This window comes from Lathyrus oleraceus, chromosome 6, assembly GCF_024323335.1.
Source record: "Lathyrus oleraceus cultivar Zhongwan6 chromosome 6, CAAS_Psat_ZW6_1.0, whole genome shotgun sequence".
NCBI classification, from domain to species: Eukaryota; Viridiplantae; Streptophyta; class Magnoliopsida; order Fabales; family Fabaceae; genus Lathyrus; species Lathyrus oleraceus.
In genome coordinates, this window is record NC_066584.1 from 163,275,924 (window position 1) to 163,298,127 (window position 22,204).

General features: G+C 38.7%; 1 pseudogene; it reads right to left on the bottom strand.

Moving 5' to 3' along the window:
* Positions 1–868: 868 nt before the first annotated feature.
* LOC127094551 (pentatricopeptide repeat-containing protein At3g14730-like) lies at positions 869–22,203 on the bottom strand (annotated as a pseudogene).
* Position 22,204: the final 1 nt, after the last annotated feature.

The following is a 22,204-nucleotide window of genomic DNA, read 5'->3' on the forward strand; positions in this document are numbered from 1 at the left end:
GGTCATTAGTGGTGCAGAGGGCCTTTCCAAAACAGTGTTCAGTGAAGCACTCAGTTGGCTAAAGCTTGAGACTGATAAAGGACCATTATTTTGAGTAGCGGGTGAAAATGTATTTGCATCAAAATGAACAAAAGAGTAGAATAAAAAATATGCAGCTCCTATAAACCTCCGGTAATACTGATTAGTACTCTTGGTCCTAATTGCGTCTTTGATGTATTTGGCCTCTCAAATCTCGGCTTAACACATTAATTTCTTGCAGTACATGACAAATGTTAATCACTGAAATCTCTTGTTGACAAACGGTTACCAAAATAAAATATTGTTCGGTTCAACGACTTCAAATTAATGTAAAATGGCATTTTTCCTTGTAGAAAGTTGTGTGAGATATCAGGAAGTTTTAAAGAAATACTACAAGATAAATTCGCAGGAAATAACCGGTTAATTGATTCGAAGTCGAGTTTAGGTTGTGTAGTAAAGGAAGAGAGAACAAAAATGAAGGAAACTCGGAGCCTAATTTGTTGTGACTGAAATGAATCTCTTTGAGAGAGGTTAACGTTTGGAGATTAGGTACATATATGGTTTATATACATACTTCCCCATTGCAATCTATTCTTAAATCTTGGTTGCTGCTGTTTTAAAACTATAATAAATACACAACAACTTAGCTTGGTTTGAGTCACAAAAAAAGAAGAGAAAAACACTTAATGCATGGCTACAGGCAATATTGCCTCAAAGAACAAAAAACTTGCCCAATAACTAGTGCAGTGGTTTGGGTTCTCCGATTGCTAACCCAACTAGCAAATCTATGGAACGACAAGTATCCACATCAAATGGGAAGGATGTATCCTTGGATGTTTTCTCTTTTATTTTAAATGCCAAAATCTACTTCTACATTGTTCACAAAAGGATTATTTGCTTTAGGTTGCAAATTTACACTGTAGTAACCACCACAAAACACATTAGGCTTATTTTCATCCTTCTTCTTAAGATCTTGAGTGTTCTTCTGTTTATCATTTTTAGGGCGAACTTGGGCGTCATCCTGATGGATCAAAGGCAAACCATAATCCTATAAAAACTCTATTTGTGATTAACTTTGACCTGATTCGCACTAGAGTTAGTGATATAGAGAAAGCTTTAAGCTTTATTGACAGTTCCATCATGTTTGAATTCGTCGAAACTTTCCATTTATGCAGTATGAAACACAAAAAGGTGCCACTAGAACAACTTTTGATGCCTGCTTCTTTAAAAAAGATGTTGATGATGTCTTCTGCAAGTCGACTATGGGAAGCAGCTTATGTTGAAGGGTGTAAGTTAGACTTTCTTTGACAATGGTTTCATGCGGTGTCGATGAGTGTTGTATACTTTAATCCGCCAACCAATTTTCTCATTTTCCTTGGATAAGTGTTCCTCATAGAACCTGTTAGTTAGTCCCCATGCCTCACACATCAAAGGGTACCCTCCATTTTGAGACAATTGTCTACCAGCTGTTATAACTTCTTCCACAATTGGACTCATGTGAGTAGTTTGTATTTGTGTTTATTGATATGCTTGTTTGAGAATGAACAGGCCCATAAGTAACCTGTTATTCCATACAGTACCTCACAGGGAAAATCATGGGGAAGCTTAATCTCTTTGAATTGTCTCAAGTAATAGTCAACTAATCTTTCATCACCAACATGCTTAGCTATGACAACACCAAAAGCACAAACACCAGCACACCTACAGATAAATGTCACACGGCTAAATTTTGCTGAAGCAGAATCACAAGCCTTAACAATTTTCAAGCACAAGTTAAGATCATCCAAGTGCTTGATTACTTGGAAGGCCTTGAAAACAAGGTATGTTGTTCCAAGATCCCCCGTGTAAAGAGTGTAGTCCTTCACACAGTTTCCACTCGAATCTCATGTCTCAGTCACCACCGATTGCTTCAAATGAAATGCTGCAACTTCGAGTTTTGAGGAGAGTGTTTGTGTCGCACCTCGAAAAAATTGGGATAAGACTTCAAAGCGAAGCGCGATCGTACGCTCGCAATGATGGACTGAACAGAGTCGCCACCGAACTTTATTTGTTCCTAAAAAGGAAAGGGGAAATATCGATAAAACCCAAAACAAAAGAAAGGATAAGATATGGTCATCGCAACCAATATCTGGGTTCGGGAGTCGATTACGCAAGGGGAAGGTATTAGCACCCCTCACGTCCGTTGTACTCAACGGGAACCATTAGGTTAGTTGTGTGCGTTAGTGTTAGTTGAAATATTAGGCTTTTCGATTTATCGGGTAGGAAAGAAAGAAAGGATGAGAAGAAAAGTTTTTGGATTTTTAACTAAGGACTAAACCTAAGTTTTTTATTAGTGGGCCTGACAAGATTTACGAATCCTGCTCCTACGTATCTCAAAAGAGAAATCAAGGCTTACGTAGTTATGGGTAGAAAATGTTTGTTTGATGGTCGATTTTAGCGAAAGCTATAATGTATTAATCGACGAAAACATTGTTTTACCCAAAACAGATGAGGAGTGGACGCATACCACACATCGAACGGATTTATAAATCTACATTCGGAAAAGCATCACTTATCTCGACTCAACAATTTTGGCTGAAACATTGTTTTGTATCACCTTAAGACAATATATCTTTCGTTTATGAAAAAAGTTTTTTTTGGTTAGTCGCACGGCGGCGAGAAAAGAGTTTGATTGGTTGGATGTATTTTGAGTGATGGCGAGGACTTGGATGAGCGAGATATACATCTCGAATCCTAGTCTCAGGAGTGCACGGTATACACCATGTTCCATTTCCATCTTTATTGAAAAAGTATTAAGGTAGGAATTAAGTATTTTTGAAGTTTTAAAGACGAGTACTTGTGACCTACAAGCTCTTACAACTTGGGTCTAATACTCGGGACTACGTCTGAACATTCCACCCAGGCAGTCTGTTTCTTTCCAATATTGCTAAGAAAATGATTCGAATATTTATGAATGTTTTGGAGGGAAGACGAATATTTATGGCTTGCAAGCTCTTACAGCTTGAGCCTAATATTCGGGATTACGACTGGACATTCCATCCAGGTAACCTTTTTCTTCCAACTTTTATTTAGAAAATGATTTTGAATATTGGAGTGTTAAAGAGAAGACGAATATTTATGGCTTGCAAGCTCTTACAGCTTGAGCCTAATATTCGGGATTACGACTGGACATTCCATCCAGGTAATCTTTTTCTTCCAACTTTATTAAGAAAATGATTTTGAATATTGGAGTGTTAAAGAGAAGACGAATATTTATGGCTTGCAAGCTCTTACAGCTTGAGCCTAATATTCGGGATTACGACTGGACATTCCATCCAGGTAACCTTTTTCTTCACGTTTTATTTAGAAAATGATTTGAATATTAAATTAAAACAATTAAAGTACCGAGGTTTGAAATTATTGAAAGTTAAGTTGATGTTGCTTAAGAGCTCATTGTAAGAAGGCCCAAGAGTAAGCCATGTGAGGTTGATGGCGATGCTTAAAAGCAATCGACTTACAAGGGGCATGGAAATGGGCTCGACATTGAATCGAGAAAAGTGTGATTTTAATAGTTTAAAGCGGCTTTGAATGGATGATGATGTTAAAAGAAATAAATAGATTTGTGTTATTAAATAATAATGAAACTATGAGTATAATAAAACATAAACATAAAGAATGTTAAAAGAAATAAAATGCTAAAAGAAATAAAATGCTACATATGTGGGTATTGAACCCACTCCACTAAAGACCAAAGAAACCACCCCTCTCCATGTGGCCACTTATGACTAGTTGTTATTTTGATGCTAGTTTGGATAAATAAACTAAGATAGATTAAAAATTAGAATTAAAATAAAAAACTAATAAAAAAAGAAATCTGTTGGACTACCATAATTAAACCCAGCCGCTTGGCTGTTGGGTTTTAGAGGCTGGTGAGTTGGGAATAGTAAAAAAATGGAATCATTGTTAAACACCAACGTTAATGTCTACTGGAAACACTCAAAGGTCACTTAAATGGAGTTATATGGTTTGTCTTATAATTTTTAATTAAAGAGCAAATGATAATAATAAAAAAAAATGAAAATGGAGAACGCAGAAGAATTTCGAAGCTCAATCGTCCTCCTCCCAAACCTCAATCTCAGAATCTCTCCACCTCAAAACTCTCTCAAACGAAATCTCTCTTTGCTCTCAAAATCGCTCATCAACGCTCACCCATCTCTCTCACTCTCTCACGAACTCCTCTCACAAACTCGTCTCTTACAATCTCACGAATCCCTTTCAATCACTCTCAGCAAAGCTCGCTCAATCGCTCTCAACCTCACGTTCCTCTCAAAATCGCGTCACTCTCACCATCTCACCAAAAGCCAAACTACAACAGAGATTAAAATGAAAATCCCAAACGAAAGCTCACCTTCGGTGGTTTGGCAGCTCAGGTAACGATCGAATCTCCTTCCTTCGCTTCTTTCAATCGGTTCCTTTTCTGATTTGGGGATTAGGGTTCTTTTGTGGTGTTTTTTGTTCTGCCTCTCAATTGTTTCGCCCTTGTGTCTCACTGATTCCTTCTCTATTTATGCTTCACAAATTAGGGTTTTTGATTTGGTATGGTGGAGTTCAAAAGGGGAAATTCCCAGAAGTGCTTTTTGTGCTCAGAATCGGGTTGTCCTGTTTGATGCTACAACCCGGAAACGGTAATTTTACATACGCCCTTTTCGTCCTAACTTTGTCTCAATACCAATTTTGGATATTTTTCTGAAACATCAACTGACTTGCCAATTGCTTTGTGTTTTTTTTGTTACTGCAGTAAACAAATGAAAACATGAGGAGCTCAAACACGGTTCTTTTCACGTGGCCTTGGCTTTGCTTGGATTTGTTGCTGCAGGATATTGACGGCATGATGCGTTACATGTGTGTGGTGTTAATCCTAAAGTGGAGCATTATGGCTGTACAGTTGACCTTCTTGGAAGGGTCGACCATCTGGACGAAGCACATCGTTTAGTTCTAGAGATTCCATTTGAGGCCAATACTGTCATTTGGAGGGCACTGTTAAGTGATTGTAAGGTACATGGAGGTATTGCATTGGCGAGAATTTCCACCTAGGAGCTTCTTGAGTTAGAGCATGATCACGGTGTCGGCTATGTGATGCTATCAAACATGCTAGCTGACATGGATCAGCATGATGAAGCATTTGTTATGCCTTTGGATCCCTAAACCAGTCTGCCACCGATCATTACGACAGCACCAATTCTGCAACATCTTGTCTTCCAAACGAGTCAGGTAGAAAGTACACAACAAGTCCATATCAGAAACATTCCCCAAAAAAAACTTGTGATTGTCGTAGCCTTGCAACAAACACGACCAAAGCCCTTTTTGATTGCAAGTGTCGTCCCTTTTGGAAGCAGTGCTTTTACCCTGAAAAGATGCCTTTCTCCTGCAAGAGAGTAATGAATGGCACCACCTATTCTGAAAGAATTTTCTTCACCGTCAATTGTAAAATACATATGTTGGTTTGCATCTTGAATAGCAACAATGGCCCCATCAGGAACAATTGCTTCAAAATTATTCTCAACTTGGCTACTAGACCAAAGATTTTTCTCCGATGCTTCTGTTGTGTTGTGGCTGCATTCGGTATGCTTAACTGATGTGCCTCGGTTTGAAAACTTGTTTGAAACGACTAAGCTTGGTTGTGCTATGACAGGTACTAATGGATGCAGGACTAATCCATGGCCATTTCCTGCAGGATAATGATGGTGTGATGCTGTTGCAAAGCAAGATGACATAAGCTGCGACAACAATAGTGGTTAAACTGTCATGGAGCTCCTTGACCAACGGTTAGGGAATTGGTTAGCTAGTTATGAATTTTGTTAATTTGTGGCTTTTGGTCGATGGTTGATTATATTTTTGTAACACGTTTCCGCTGCAGGTTTGAGGTCTGTTAAATGACCGGATTGCGGATTGGTTCAGGTCGGAGAGGCAGATACCTTGGCGCCAGGAAGCTTCCCATATCAGGCCCGTGACAGATAGGTAGAGCATGCAATGCTTAGAAGTTGTGATGCAGTTGCAAAGAATGCGTAATAGGCCAAGGGTTGCATTTGAAAACATTGAGAAATCCTTTCCAAAACCTCGTCTGCTGTCGCATCAAAATTCCAATTGAGGGAGTTGGACTGAACTTACGCATCAAGATTCAAACAGAAGAGAAGTTCACTGAACCGCTGTTGACAGGATTCGGCAATTGCCGGGTAACTTCAATTTCTGTTTTTTCTCTAAAACATGCTCCAAAATTTTCTCTAATTTTCTCTTGCGAGTTTGACGGTTTCATTAGGCGAACTGGTTGCTGCAACAGCAATAGTAGCTTGAGGTTGGATATTTTCTTGATTGTCGTAGTGAATCTTTGCAGGTTTTGAACGGAGGTTGAGTTGTGAACTGGTTAGAAATTCAATTGTTCATTCGGTTAGAACTTGAGAAGTGGTTAATGTCAGTTGGGGATTCAGTTGAGATTGTTTTGTGAGTTGTTTGGTTAAGTTCAACATGTATTGGAATTTCTGTTGAGTATTTTCGAATTGGAGAAATTGGAGAGTGCTTCTTAACCTCATCAACGTTGTTCACAAGTGAAGCTTTTGGATCATCTAATGAAATTGCTACTATCTTCTCTTCTGTTGAGGTGTCAAGGGGCGTCATACCCAACTCATATTCACGTTTTTTCATTTGGAGCCTCTGTTTCTATCATCCAAAATATCAATTCTGCCACCAGCATCTTCTGCATATTCACTAACCGCTTTTTGCTGCATCAATTAGTTAACATCCAGGATAGGAGGTGATGCCTGACGCTTCTTAGCACCCGAAGTTGCTATTTCTTTGCTGGATCAGTGACCTCAAATCTACAACTTGTGACGGCATCAACTACCAAGTGCATCCGTAACGACGTAGGACCTTTAGCCATCCTCATTCCTAACTCGTCGGCAACACGAAACACAACTAGTGTCGGTACTGCCGCATCGAAAGCATGGCCTTTTGTCAACTTTTTTTATTTGAATTGCTCATGATGTATGCCATGAAGTTTGATGTATGTAGCATAAAATGTATATGAATAACCAATGAGGCATAATGTAATGCTTATCTAAAATGCTTGTTTTAATAACAAAAATTACTTATGATTTTAAGGTTGTAACAAACTCGGTTTGAATGAAAGGAATTTGCGGATATAGAAATGAATATGGATTTTAGAAATAATCTAAGACTCATCTCAATGTCAATTTAAAATAAAAAAACCAATAAAACCTAATAAAATCAAATTAATCTATAATTTGTTAAAATTACTTTGATATCAATTCTAACATTTATTTGAAAATTAAAATCAATTAGAGTTTGAATCATTAGTAAAAAAACAATTAAGATTAACTTGAAATTTGGAATTAGATTTACTTTTAAATTAAATTAAAATTGAAAATTAAAAAAGTCAACTAACTAAAATCCATTTTGCAATCAAAAAACACCATGATCAAAAAGCTAGATAATAACCAATGTTTGGAAATGGATGGTTGCCTTTGGTCATGAATGTATGCAAATGAATTTTAGGCCAAGTGCCAAATAAAAAATGAAAAAATGGAAAAAATTCAGGATCAAAATCGGGGTATGACAGTTGCCCCTATTTAAGTATCTTCAACTAGAGAATATGAAGCAGGACACTCTTCATATGATCATAGTGGGAGATGGTTAAATACTAAGAAGACCCAGATTTTGATCCTGAATCCCTATGACATGATGTGATATGATATGATATGATATGATATGATATGATATGATATGATATGATATGCATGGATGCATGATTTTTTTTTTTAATTTTTATCTGCTAGGGATATGGTGGACCCTTGACAGGAGATGCTACTGGACAGGCCAATCTGTGGGGAATACTGATGACCCACAGGGAGACAGACAAATGGTAAAAAACAACTTTCGTTGGGGAAAACAAATCCTGCTGGAGAATCAGACACACACTGGGGAGTAACCGAAGTGAAAGTTGATAAACAACATTCAGAGCACAAGAGGTTTCGGTAGTAAGTTCATATATGACTTACTAAACCTAACTAAAGGAAAAGATGCTACAAACAGGTTCCTATATGACCTGACAACGCTGGGGAATATCAAGAAGTTCTGACAGCAGGTTCAGGTATGACCTAACAAACTTAGAAAAATTCAAGAAGAGTGATCTGATAATACTGGAATGAAAGCTCATCAGCAGGTTCATATATGACTTGACAACACTGAAACAATCATAGAGAAGGACTCTTCAGAAAAGGTTCATATATGACCTGACACTGGAATAAGGTTCAACAACAGGCTCATATATGACCTGAATAGTATTGAACAAACAAAGGGAAAAATCTTCAGAACAGGTTCATATATGACCTGACACCGGAATAAAGCTCAACAACAGGTTCATATATGACCTGAATAGTATTGAACAAAAGGAAAAAACTTCAGAACAGGTTCAAGTATGTCCTGACACCGGAATAAAAGCTCAACAACAGGTTCATATATGACCTGAATAGTATTGAACAAAAATGGGAAAAACTCTTCAGAGCAGGTTCAAGTATGACCTGACCCCGGAATAAAAGCTCAACAACAGGTTCATATATGACCTGAATAGTATTGAACAAAAATTGGAAAACTCTTCAGAGCAGGTTCAAGTATGACCTGACCCCGGAATAAAAGCTCAACAACAGGTTCATATATGACCTGAATAGTATTGAAAAAAAATGGGAAAAACTCTTCAGAGCAGGTTCAAGTATGACCTGACCCCGGAATAAAAGCTCAACAACAAGTTCATATATGACCTGAATAGTATTGAACAAAAATTGGAAAAACTCTTCAGAGCAGGTTCAAGTATGACCTGACCCCGGAATAAAAGCTCAACAACAGGTTCATATATGACCTGAATAGTATTGAACAAAAATTGGAAAAACTCTTCAGAGCAGGTTCAAGTATGACCTGACCCCGGAATAAAAGCTCAACAACAGGTTCATATATGACCTGAATAGTATTGAACAAAAATTGGAAAAACTCTTCAGAGCAGGTTCAAGTATGACCTGACCCCGGAATAAAAGCTCAACAACAGGTTCATATATGACCTGAATAGTATTGAACAAAAATTGGATTTGAAAATGACTGTGAAAACCGGATGTGGGTTTAAGGGCACCAAATACAAACTGGAATCAAAGGTCAAAGGATCATAGGATCGACAACAAGACCTGAGTCAATGCAAAATGAGCACGAAGTACATTTCGGCTATGCATGATTTGAATTTCCTTTTATGCATGATATATGAACGATCATGATTATGAGAATGCTGACACTGGGCAGACTGGGAGTTTGTTAAGGCTTTTTATGGAAGCTCATGATTCCTTAACACCGAGAACTCAACCAAATATTTTATGATAGATGTTGCCAAAGGAGGATTCTATCCAGCTTGATAACCACAACTTTGTCAATGGGATCCTTTTGGAGGATTAATGAATCGTGCTGGTATAATTTTCGGGCACTCGTCTTGAACTCAATAGTTGTTGACGTATGGCAGAATTTGTTTGAGCAGTTTGAAAGCACGAAGAAAGAGGTTCTGCCCCTCTGTGGCTCATCTTGCCCCAGTTTGTTGGGTCTTTGGAAATGTTCACCTTGAAAATGGGTTTGGAAACAACTTTCCATGAGACTACCTCGAGAGGGCTTGCCCCAAGTGCTTGAAACTTGCAATGGTCCGAACTTGACTAACCAAATGCTGGAATGGTAGACTCTTGATTGATTGTCCTTTGGATAGCTGGACTCATTGAGCTCTGAGGTGGCTTGCCCCCAGTCTAAGTCTTGAAGCAAATTACTCTTAGTTAACTGAACCTTGGAGTGATTGGACTTACTGAGCTCTGAGGTGGCTTGCCCCGGTCTGATTCTTGAAGCAGATTACTCTTGGCTAGATGACCCTTAGGGTGACTAGCTCGAATTAACTGATGCTCAAAGTGATTTGCCCTCGACTAGACTTCTTTCACTCCATCAAGTTCCTCAACTGTGTATTGAATTTCTTTGATGCTAAGTGTTGACTCGCAAATAAGATTGTTCATTCAAAAATGGTAATTTTAATTCAATGCTTATGCAACAATTTGAAATCAAAGTTTATTGATATGAATGGGTGAAATACAGTGAACGAGTCATTGATAAGAACACAATGGTGATCAAGTCATTCACAGTATGCAAGTTGGTGCCATCAAATGATTAACAAAAATCGTTTGGAGTCAAGTTAACACAACCTTGTTATGGTATGCTTTCAAAATAAACCATGTCTCAATTAGGTCTTTTAAGGGTTGTAACGTGGTCTGGTTCACGATTTTTTTGAAACAAAGGGATATAAGGCTCAAAATTTATTTTTACCCACCCCTTCTTCTTGATGATCTCCAGTTCCTATGTTCAGTTAATTCAAATACACGCATTCGACTTCCAAGAGGGTTCGAAGGTGTGATGAGGGTTCAAGACGAATTTTCTTGAAATGGCAGTCACCTTATTTTGTTTTTGTCGAGGATTTAATGACCTCTTTTGATTGTTTTTCCTTATCCCTGATTTTTCCTGGACCGCTTCTTTGAAGCTTTCGGTCCATCGGGATGCCCTAACTTTTGCCTAAGTCATTTTGTGGTATTTGACTTAGCGGGCCTTTTTTATTCTTTAAAGGTATTGACTGCCACATTATTGGTGGATAAGGATCAACCAACACTAATTTTAGCTTTTCTTAACTTCTTCGACACTTCAACATGTGCGTGAAGGATAACATGTGGTTGAACCTAATTGGAGGGTGTACAAATGGACGATTTTTTTTGAAAGATCGAATGCATGATCAAACTATCTGAACACAACTACCCTGCCCCAGGTTAAGATTAAGGGTTTTAGATCCGAAATAAACACCAAATTCTAGGCTCAAAGTGGTTGTCTAGGGATTAACTCCTTATCACTCCAGTGTTTGGTGATTTGAAAAAATGCCTTACATCATCGACAAGGTTTTACTCAAAAGCATACCACAACAATTTCAGGTGTTTCGTTTTCATCATCCTCCCTCCAATCTTTGTTAGCACAACGGTTTGATAAACAAAAGTGAATGAGAGGAGTATTTTTGTTTTTAACATAAATGAGAAACGAGTGAATACGAATGGATCAATTCAAAAGATGCATAAACATTTCATTAATCTTACCAATTCAAAGAAAACAACAATGCTTAAAAGCAATTAACAGTCAACATGCAAGGAAACTACAAAAGAAATGCTGAAACAGCCAAATGATTGCCAGCTTTAGGGAATGACTTCTTCAATCTTGATCCATTAACTTAGGGGGACACCCCGTAAGATCTTCGCACTTATCCGGTCGATGGGTTAACATTTACCACCAAGCTTCCTTCTTGAAAGGCTATGTACCTGTTGTCAATCAGCTGCTGTACTTTGGCTTTGAAAGCGTCACAGTCTTCAGTTGAGTGCCCTTCTGATCCGGCATGATATCCACATTTCTCATTTAGGTTATACCCGGGTGGGTAAGGTTGTGGAACCGGCTTAAGAGACTTGGGAACCACCAACGAGTTTTGAATCAGAGGTTGTAGGAGTTGGCTATATGTCATGAAGACTGGATGTCGAGGATCATTTCTTCTTTCCAAGTTATTTTGAAGCCTATGCTGCTTTTGATATCTCGGGCCTTGGGCTTGTTGATTTGGATGAGGAGCAAACCAGGATTGTTGGCAATGAAGACCAGAAGATGGTGGTTGCTGGTACAACACTTTGGGCATTGCTAACTGCTCATTTTCAGCCACTTGAAGGTTGGGATCAACAAGTTTTTTGACATTGGCAGGATGATCTTCAAATTCTTTTCCTTCAATCTCATCGTTGAACGCAACCCTCTTGGATCCACTACTCACTTCCCCTTTTCTTTCATTGGTATGGGCTGTGACGTTGGAAATCCAAGGCGGTATCTCAATGCTCTTACCAGGAAATAATGATAGTTCATTAGCCACATCCCTGACATCTTCCTTGTGGTACAAAACCTTGAGGGGTCTCAAGGGTCCTTTCCCTTTCTCATTACCTGGCCCAGAAATCAAGGTATATGTACCTGAGCCTTCCTCCTTGAGTGTTGGTGACCTTATGTCAATCCATCCTTGAAGCTTGAGCTTAAAACTCTTGCATTCCTCGATGGAGTGCCCCATTGTCCCAGTATGGTATTCACACTTGACCTTCGGATGATCTTCTTCAAAGATTAAGCTCTTTTTGTTAATCAACCCTCGCACCAAGGCTTTCAACGCTAAGCAAGAATCCAGGTCATGTCCCAATGCTCCTTTATGGAATTCACATGTTGAATTTGGATTGTACCATGACAGGTATGGTGACACAGGTGTGAGAGCTCGAGGGGTCACCAAAGCATTTTGGATCAGTTGCGGATAGAGCTTGCTATATGGCACCAGAATCGAGTCATTGTGATCCTTGTTCCTCTTGTTCTGATTCTGATTTTTGTTCTGAACTTGGCTTTGGTGACTTTGAGGAGCAATAGCCAGAGGATGTTGATGATGACGTCTTGAGGGAGGTCCATATACTGGTAAATGAGGAGTTGCCACATAGAATTTCCCTTGACTTGGGGTAACACCAGATGGATGTGGCGTAGTAGCTCTCTTTGTTGCAGCAGCGTATATTGGGTGACCCTCTTTTCCCAACAAGACTTGCAGGGTTTCCAAGACCCATCTCATTTGGCTCTTCAAAAGGTTAAGTTCCTCCTTCAGTGCTTCTTGGCTATTTCTTAGCTCGTCCATCATCTTCTGAGACATGGTTCTTTGTTCTTCGCGTGTCAGGAATCACTTTGCTTCTCATGGACAAAGGATGGATGAGTTTTTTGGTATTTTTGAGAAATGATATGAAATGCATGATGACAAATGCATATGCAATGGTATATGAATGGATGCAATGCATGCCATGCATATTTGTGTTGTTTTTTTTTTTTCAATACACGGGTTCAAAAGTCTGAGGTACTGATGAATCAGATTGCTCTCCAAGAATAGGTTCTCACCGGGTATGATCTATGGTTACAAAGGTTCTTAGAGTCATGAATCCATTAGACTGTTTGCTACCTGCGGCAACTTACTTGCCGGGCATCAACTCCATCTAAAGAATCTACTCTAAGTGAGGTTCTCGCATCGATCCAACGAGAAATACATCTCGCAGACCCACACTACGCAACCATCTTTCCTAGTTGGGCAAAGAACTAAGGTTCTACAAATGGTTCTCAGAGTCATGGATCCTAAAGAAAATATCGAAGCTTACGGCAACTTACTTGCCGAGCGACAACATCACTACGCCAAATAAGGGAAAAGAGGGCGCTTATTTTGGCCTATAACAGCGCTTTTAAGCGCCCTCTAATCTGGCGCTGGCATAGGTAAAGACAGCGCTTTGTTCTCCTGGAGAAAGCGCTGTCTAAAGTGGCCACATTATAGTGCGCTTTAAGAAAAAAGCGCCCTCTGGAGTGGTCCATAAAGGGACACCTTAGAGGGCGCTTTCTGGAAAAAGCGCCCTCTAAAGTTGTCAGTATAAAGTGTTTAGAGGGCGCTTTCTGGAAAAAGCGCCCTCTAAAGTTGTCAATGTAAAGTGTTTAGAGGGCGCTTTCAGGAAGAAGCGCCCTCTAAAGTTGTCATTGTAAAGTGTTTAGAGGGCGCTTTCAGGAAAAAGCGCCCTCTAAAGTTGTCAATGTAAAGTGTTTAGAGGGCGCTTTCAGGAAAAAGCGCCCTCTAAAGTTGTCAATGTAAAGTGTTTAGAGGGCGCTTTCTGGACAAAGCGCCCTCTAAAGTGTTAGTTATTTTAAAAAAATTTGTTTGAAAAACAGTGGATATATATTTAATTGGTAACCTGTTCGCATGCTGCAAAAGTGTAAAATTCATATTGATTTCATCCTTTAATCCAATGTTATACACCATTAATCCATTGATATATACAACATGAATCCATTTATATACAACATTAATCCTCCATATATACAACATTAATATATGATTTTTTGATCAACAATATACAACAACATATTCTCAAAATACTACAATTAAGAGAATAAAACATAGCAACCAACACCCAGTGACCACTGTATCCAAAAGCTGTCTAGTAGTTCTAACCAATACTAAACAAAAACGCCCATCCACCCATGGTGGCAAACATGTTCTGTATATCCAAAAGCTGTCTAGTAGTTCTATCGCACATCCATACAAAATAAGGCTCAACCAAAACAACAGATGGCAGCATAAGTAGTCCCCTGCAAAAAGAACACGTCCAAATGCAAATAACACAGAACTGTCAAAAGGCGATTGAGCAACAAATAGTAAACAATGGCATAAAGTTAAATGACATAGCTAATATTACCTGAATTCCTGCATGGCTGTTAAGGTAAAAATCAAATTCCCTAGGGTGATAAATGCTGGTGTCTACCACGGTTCCTTTGACAATTTAGAACAACAAAATCAGCAAAAAGTGATAAATTCAAATGATAATATATACCAGCTGCGTTGAGAAATATATTGAAAAAACCTGGCATAATATTTCCACTTCTATCGGTCTCTTTGGGGTTGACAGGAAAGAGACGGGTGTGATGTCTCTTTTGGACCACTACAAAAGTAACTTTAGGTAGATACCCATCCTCTATTGAGACACAAGCCTGATGAAAAAAAATTAAAAATTAAACGCATAGAATTTAGTGGTGTATTTTATGAACGACAAAGTAACAAGAAATCAACTTTGAGAAGTCCTAAATTCTGCCTACAATACAGGGCTGCAAAGTTGATGCAACAAAAAACATATAACAATATATGGTAAGTACCTGTATCTCCAACCATATTTTTTCTTTGCCAACCTTCAAGTCCGTACTTCTCCAATTATCACATGTAATCGGAATATGTTGTCGAACAAGGAAACCAATGTAACTTGCCAACATTGAACCCTTATCTTTTGAAGATAGAATTGATATATGTTTAGATGGACATGTTCCATTGTCGTAGAGGGATACTTTCAAATATCCAGCATCATCATCTACGCGAATGAGGCTTGACGACAATAGAGCATCTCCATCTAAACAAATATCCAGCATCATCATTTTACCTGTATGTCGCACCTCGAAAAAAATGGGGATACGACTTCAAAGCGAAGCGCGATCGCACGCTCGCAATGATGGACTGAACAGAGTCGCCACCGAACTTTATTTATTCCTAAAAAGGAAAGGGGAAATATCGATAAAACCCAAGACAAAAGAAAGGATAAGATATGGTCATCGCAACCAATATCAGGGTTCGGGAGTCGATTACGCAAGGGGAAGGTATTAGCACCCCTCACGTCCGTTGTACTCAACGGGAACCATTAGGTCAGTTGTGTGCATTAATGTTAGTTTGAAATGTTAGGCTTTTCAATTTATTAGGTGGGAAAGAATGAATATAAGAGAGAAGAAATGTTTTTGGATTTTTTTGACGAAGGACTAAACCTAAGTTTTTTATTAATGGGCCTGACAAGATTTACAAATCCTGCTCCTACGTATCTCAAAAGAGAAATCAAGGCTTACGTAGTTCTGGGTAGAAAAATGTTTGTTTGTTGGTCAATTTTAGCGAAAGCTATACTGTATTAATCGACGAAAACATTGTTTTACCCAAAACAGATGAGGAGTGGACGCATACCACACATCAAACGGATTTATAAATCTACATTCGAAAAAGCGTCATTTATCTCTACTCAACAATCGTGGCCGAAACATTGTTTTGTATCACTTAAGACAAGATACCTTTCGTTTATGAAAAAGGTTTTTGATTAATCGCACGACGGCGAGAAAGAGTTTGATTGGTTGGATGTATTTTGAGTGATGGCGAGAACTTGGATGAGCGAGATATACATCTCGAATCCTAGCCTCAGGAGTGCACGGTATACACCATGTTCCATTTCCATCTTTATTGAAAAAGTATTAAGGTAGGAATTAAGTATTTTGAAGTTTGAAAGACGAGTACTTGTGACCTACAAGCTCTTACAGCTTGGGTCTAATACTCGGGACTACGTCTGGACATTCCACCCAGGCAGTCTGTTTCTTTCCAATATTGCTAAGAAAATGATTCGGATATTTATGAATGTTTTGGAGGGAAGACGAATATTTATGGCTTGCAAGCTCTTACAGCTTGAGCCTAATATTCAGGATTACGACTGGATATTCCCTCCAGGTAATCTTTTTCTTCCAATTTTATTAAGAAGAGGTTTTGAATCTTGGAGAGAAGACGAATATTTATGGCTTGCAAGCTCTTACAGCTTGAGCCTAATATTCGGGATTACAACTGGATATTCCCTCCAGGTAATCTTTTTCTTCACGTTTTATTTAGAAAACGATTTGAATATTAGAGTGTTAAAGAGAAGACGAATATTTATGGCTTACAAGCTCTTACAGCTTGAGCCTAATATTCGGGATTACGACTGGATATTACATCCAGGCAATCTTTTTCTTCCAACTTTATTTAGAAGGTGATTTGAGGTATTTACGGATATTTTGGCGAGAAGACGAATATTTATGACTTACAAGCTCTTACAGCTTGAGCCTAATATTCGGGATTACGACTGGACATTCCATCCAGGTAACCTTTTTCTTCACGTTTTATTTAGAAAATGATTTGATTATTAAATTAAAACAATTAAAGTACCGAGGTGGAAATTATTGAAAGTTAAGTTCATTGTAAGAAGGCCCAAGAGTAAGCCATGTGAGGTTGATGGCGATGCTTAAAAGCAATCGACTTACAAGGGTAGGAAAATGGGCTCGACGTTAAATCGAGAAATATGATTTTTATAGTTTTTAAAATGGTTTTTGAATGAATGATGAAATTAATAAAAAATAGATTTGTGCTATTGAATAATAATGAAACCATGAGTATAATAAAACATAAACATAAAAAATGTTAAAAGAAATAAAATGCTAAAAGGAAAAAAAAATGCTATATATGAGTATTGAACCCTCTCCACTTAGGATCACCAAAATAACCTCTCTCCACTAGATCATTCATGATTATTTATAATTTTAATAACAATTTAGATATTAAACCAGAATAGATTGAAATCAAAATTAAAACATAAAAATCAAAACCAAAAAAATAGTCTGTTGGGTTTGGTTTATAGAAACCCGTTCTAGCCTGGCCCACGTAGGGAGGCGAACAGAAGGGTGGAAGGCTAGCTGTCAAGTCATTCATGGGAAAAACAAACAAAGTTTGGGAAGACCAAAGGGTATTGGGTATATCAAAACGTTATTAGTGTTGTTTCCCCAAACTAAAGGTGCCATTAAAGCTACTGCTACAGTCAAAACCAATAAAGGCATATAAGCAACAAAAACAAAAATACCAACACTTTCCTCAGTATGGAAAAACTAAGCACGAAACCAGGAAGAAAATCGTCCATCTAACGACGATGAAGAAACGCAAATCTCGAATCGGAAATAAACAAAAGAATCTAGTCTTCATCTATGGTCAGGAGTGAAGCGCGTCCGGTTGAGATCAAATCAAAAACAAAAACGTGAATTGGAAATCGAAACTCACCGGTCACAACAAAGCCGCTAGCGATTGGAAAGGATGGTGTTACGTGAATCTTTCTTCCTTCGCCTCCCTCAATCGGTTTCTCTTGGGTTAGGGTTCTTGGTAGAGCTTTTTTGTCCGCCTCCTTTTTCGTCTTTTTTTCTAGGGTTTATTTTTTTGAATTGTAGCCGCTCTTCCTCTCTAGGGTTTTCGTTCTCTCCTCCTTTTGCTGATTAGGTTTTTCTTTTATATTCACCCTGTTTAGGGTTTTGAACTGGTTCCTCAGATCAAAAGGGGCAACCTGCGAAATCCTTTAGGGCGCTCAGCTTGGATCGGCCTATTTGGATGTTTGGTTTTGGAAAAGGTATGCTGAACTCACGCTTTTTCTCTCTGTTTTGTCTCTATGCCATTTTGGGATTTTCGAATTTTAACTGTTTGCTTTTACTGCAGTGAATTTCTCTTGCCACTACGAGTTTCTCTTGCCACTACGAGGTTTCTGTTGCAACTTCCCTTGTAGCTGTGAGACTAAACAAACTCTTGGTGATTAAATCAGGGACAATGGCCATTGCTTCTTTGGTGTTACCGGTTCGTCTTTGATTAACATTCTCTTTAATAACTGAATTTCCATAGGCAATGCATATCGCACAAAGTTTCTAAATTGATTGTTGTGGTTTGATTTGTGCAAGGTGATTTGTTGATTTATTCTACTTTCATTGGCTCTGATAGATACATCCAGAATTTCTCCAGTTATGAAGAGGTCACCAAGATCACCTGTTGAATTATCCGTCCGAATACTCTGAGCTGCAGCAGTAACTGGTTCTAAAAAAATGCATCAGCTATTTTGCGGAAGAGGAAGCCTTGATTCGGAAGCTGGTTGGTTTTGAGAGTCATTGAATCAATATTGTGTGGATTCCTCCAACTTTGCTCTGTCACTAGCTAAGCTGGAGTTTTCAGGTCCCGTTCTCTTCTTGTGTCCAACATTTTATGGTTTTTAATCATAGCATCTTCCTCATTTGAACACCTTTCTTCCAGGAAAATGTTCCTTTGATGAATATTCCGTAGCAGGTCTTAATTTATCACTTCCTTCTGAATAAGCCCATTTTGCACTATTGCTACCAGCAACATCTGCAGAAGACCGCCCAGGCCGTATTTGCTCGCCACAAGGTATGCTTCCTTGGTTGTGGATTGGTTTGATGCTTAAGTTAGTGTAGGATTCGGGATTGTCATTGAACATCCCTGTAGTTAATTCTTTGCAGTCATCTTAGGTACCTTTGGTTTTCTGAATAGCTACAAATCCAATGATTCAGTTCAGGAGCAATATTGGATGGGTCGTGCAATACCGATTCAGGTTGGTGCCTATCCCGTTTACTCTGCAAATCTGGAGAGTTCTGAGAACCCAATCCCCTGGATAAGTTTGCAGATGTATCAACTAGGTATGTACTTTTATCTCCCAAACTAGTTCCAATATTTTTCAATTGCAGATGAGTTGACATTACTTTTATTCTCTACAGCATGTGCAAACCAATCGATTTTTGAGGAAGGAAGTGTTCTAAGCATCTCCTCGGTTGTAGACTTTGGGGAAAAATCATACAACTTTTGCAGCAAGTTTGCTTTGACCTGCTGACACACGAAGCTTGCCACTGCCAGCTTGACCAAGCATTCCGTAATCCTCACCAAGACCGTCCCCTAAAGAGCTCTATTTCCGGAATTCCAAATTGCGTCCTATTGGCTAACTTCCAATTCCTGGAACAGAACTGAAGTAGTGAAGTGATAGGCGCTGGAATAATGGTTAGCGACTGGACAACATTTTGTGGTTCAGACACTACAACAACGGGGCTTTCTGTAATCGAGAGTGTTTTCATGCTGAGGGACTCGCAACCTAGTGTCATTGGCGATGAGACGAGTGAATCCTTTATTGACGGCTATGTTTGAAAATTGGTAATACTAGTGACTTTTGGTAAGGTGTTTTAACATTTGGTCATGGTTTTGTCTAATGTTGTTCAAAAAAAGGATTGTTTGTGTGATAGAATAGGATTACTTACATCTTGAGGGGTAACCTTTTGCATCTGTTCCATGACAGGTCCTTCTTGCTTCAGCTCTGTTTCAGGAGAAAAACGGAAGAAGTCCTATATGTCTCGGCAACGGTAGCAGCAGTCTTCTGAATCGTATCAGTTACATCTTGGTTCTTCTCTATCTTCTGCTCCATTTCTTTCTTTGAAATTCACACTAATCTTGTGTTGTTGTTGTAGCCTGGATAATCACATCAACTCCGCTTCTACACAAGCTTGAGATCAAGACATACCGCAGTTTTGTTATCTTGCTTCTATCAATGGTGAGTTGTTTTCCTTTGCTGCAATTTGTATTCTTCTATGAACTGATACAATTTCCGACCCTGCAGTTTCTACATCATTCAAAATATCATGAGCAGACTCAAGCCATCCCATCTCAATGCAATAGGTGATCATTCCATTTTCTTCCCAGTTTAAACACACAGTCCCTCTTCTGTTTCTTTGATTTATCTAATAGGTTTGGCAAATGGAAGATTTGATGTGTGAACTGTGCTGTTATTGCAGGTTATGATGTCTACCGTAAGGCTTGCCAACAAATTGATCTAAGGACATCCAAGGCATAGAACAATGGTAAAACTATTGGTACTTACTCATCTCTCATGCGTAATGATGAACCTGGTGAAGTATGTCTAACTGTGATAGTTAATGTTATGCAGCATGGAGACCAAAACACCTCTGGTTTGCTTTAATGACAATCATGTCAGCAAAATCAACACTTGTTTTTCGCCACTGCCTGCACGATGTTACCAGCAATGCCTTTAGCTTCAAACAGACTGTGTAGAGGTATGCCAAATGGAGTGGCCCATATGTTTGCAAGTTGTAATTTTGCAAATTTGTCGGCGGTGTTGGGAGGACAGCCAGGCCAAGAGCATAAACTCTACCAAGCGGCACTTTGTATTGAACTCGGTTTAGTTTAAGAGAATTTTTTTTGTTGCCATGCCTTACTTTCTTCCATTATTGGTTGTATGAAGTATTTGTAGGATAAAGCTTTGAAGCTATTAAGATTTGTACGGTTCTGAATTATCCCTCTATGATGAATGTATCCTAAAGTTCCTTGCTCTTGCAGAACTGTCGTTAATGAATTTAAACCAGCATAGATAAAATCAGTTTGAGGGTGGGTCCTGTCACCTGTTATAAATACATGCACACCCTTCCTGAATTCAATCCAGCTACAACCTGGTCTCTTCTTCATATTTTATTGCTTCATTGTGTCTCTTAACTCAGATACTTCTTCGTATTAACCTACCACTCCATAAACATTTGGCATTAATACATAATTTCCACAGTGACCTGGCTTAATTTCAATCACCTTGCTTGCTGCAATCTCAGCCAAGTCTGTATCCTTGTGGATACAGCATGCTGCTAGCAAAGCCCTCCATCCAACAGGATCGGCCTTAAAAGGCATTGTTAGCATTAAATCATAAGCCTCCATGAGTTTCCCTGCTTGACAAAGCATGTCAATCACACAGTTGTAGTGTTCAATGGATGGGGGATACACCATAATTTGAATCCATTACTGCTAGAAACTCAAGCCCTTCCTCCACCATGCCAACAAAACTGATTTTGTTTGGTACCAATTGGGCTTGACACATACGAAAAGAATATGTCTAATGCTTCATCACCATAGCCATGCATTCCATAACCCGTGATCATGATGTTCCATGAGGTCACATCTTTCTCTGTCATAATATCAAACCATCCGAGCATCTCTCATATTTCCGCATTTTGCACACATATCAATCAGTGCATTCGAAACAACAACACTAGAGCCATAACCAATTTTTGTAACAAACCCATGAACAATTCGTCCATTGTCAAAATCTCCTATCACAGAAAATATAGACAAAACACCAGTAACTGCATATTTACGAGGAATCATCCCATTCTCCCCCATCCTCCTAAACATCCACAAGGCCTCTTCAAAGCGTACAATTTGCACATACCCATTAACCATTGAATTCCAAAGCACAACGTCTCTAATCAGTCAATTCCTCAAATACCTCATGTGCATCCAACACTAATCCAAATTTCAAGTATTAACCAAAGCACTTCCAACAAGAACATCCAACTCCAACCCGAGTTTAAGATAATAACCCATGAATCTTCTTATCCTCCGAAACCTCCCGTATTGTGGAAGCCGACTTGAAACGAATCCAACAATGATTGAATTGTAAGCAAAAACATTTTTTGTCATTGGGTAGGGTAGTCGAAGACTTTAAGAGCATAACCGATGAGGGTGCACTTGGAGTATATGTTGATGAGGCTGGTGATGGCAAGTGGGGATGAAAAGAAGCCATTTTTGAGCAAATGGGAATGATCGGTTGCCTTTGGTCATGAATGTATGCAAATGAATTTTTAGGCCGAGTGCCAAACAAAATAAAAAAAAAAAAAAAAAAATTCAGGACCAAAATCGGGGTATGACAGTTGCCCCTATTTAAGTATCTTCAACTTGAGAATATGAAGCAGGACACTCTTCATATGATCATAGTGGGAGATGGTTAAATACTGAGAAGACCCGGATTTTGATCCTGAATCCCCATGACCTGACACGATATGATATGATGTGATATGATATGACATG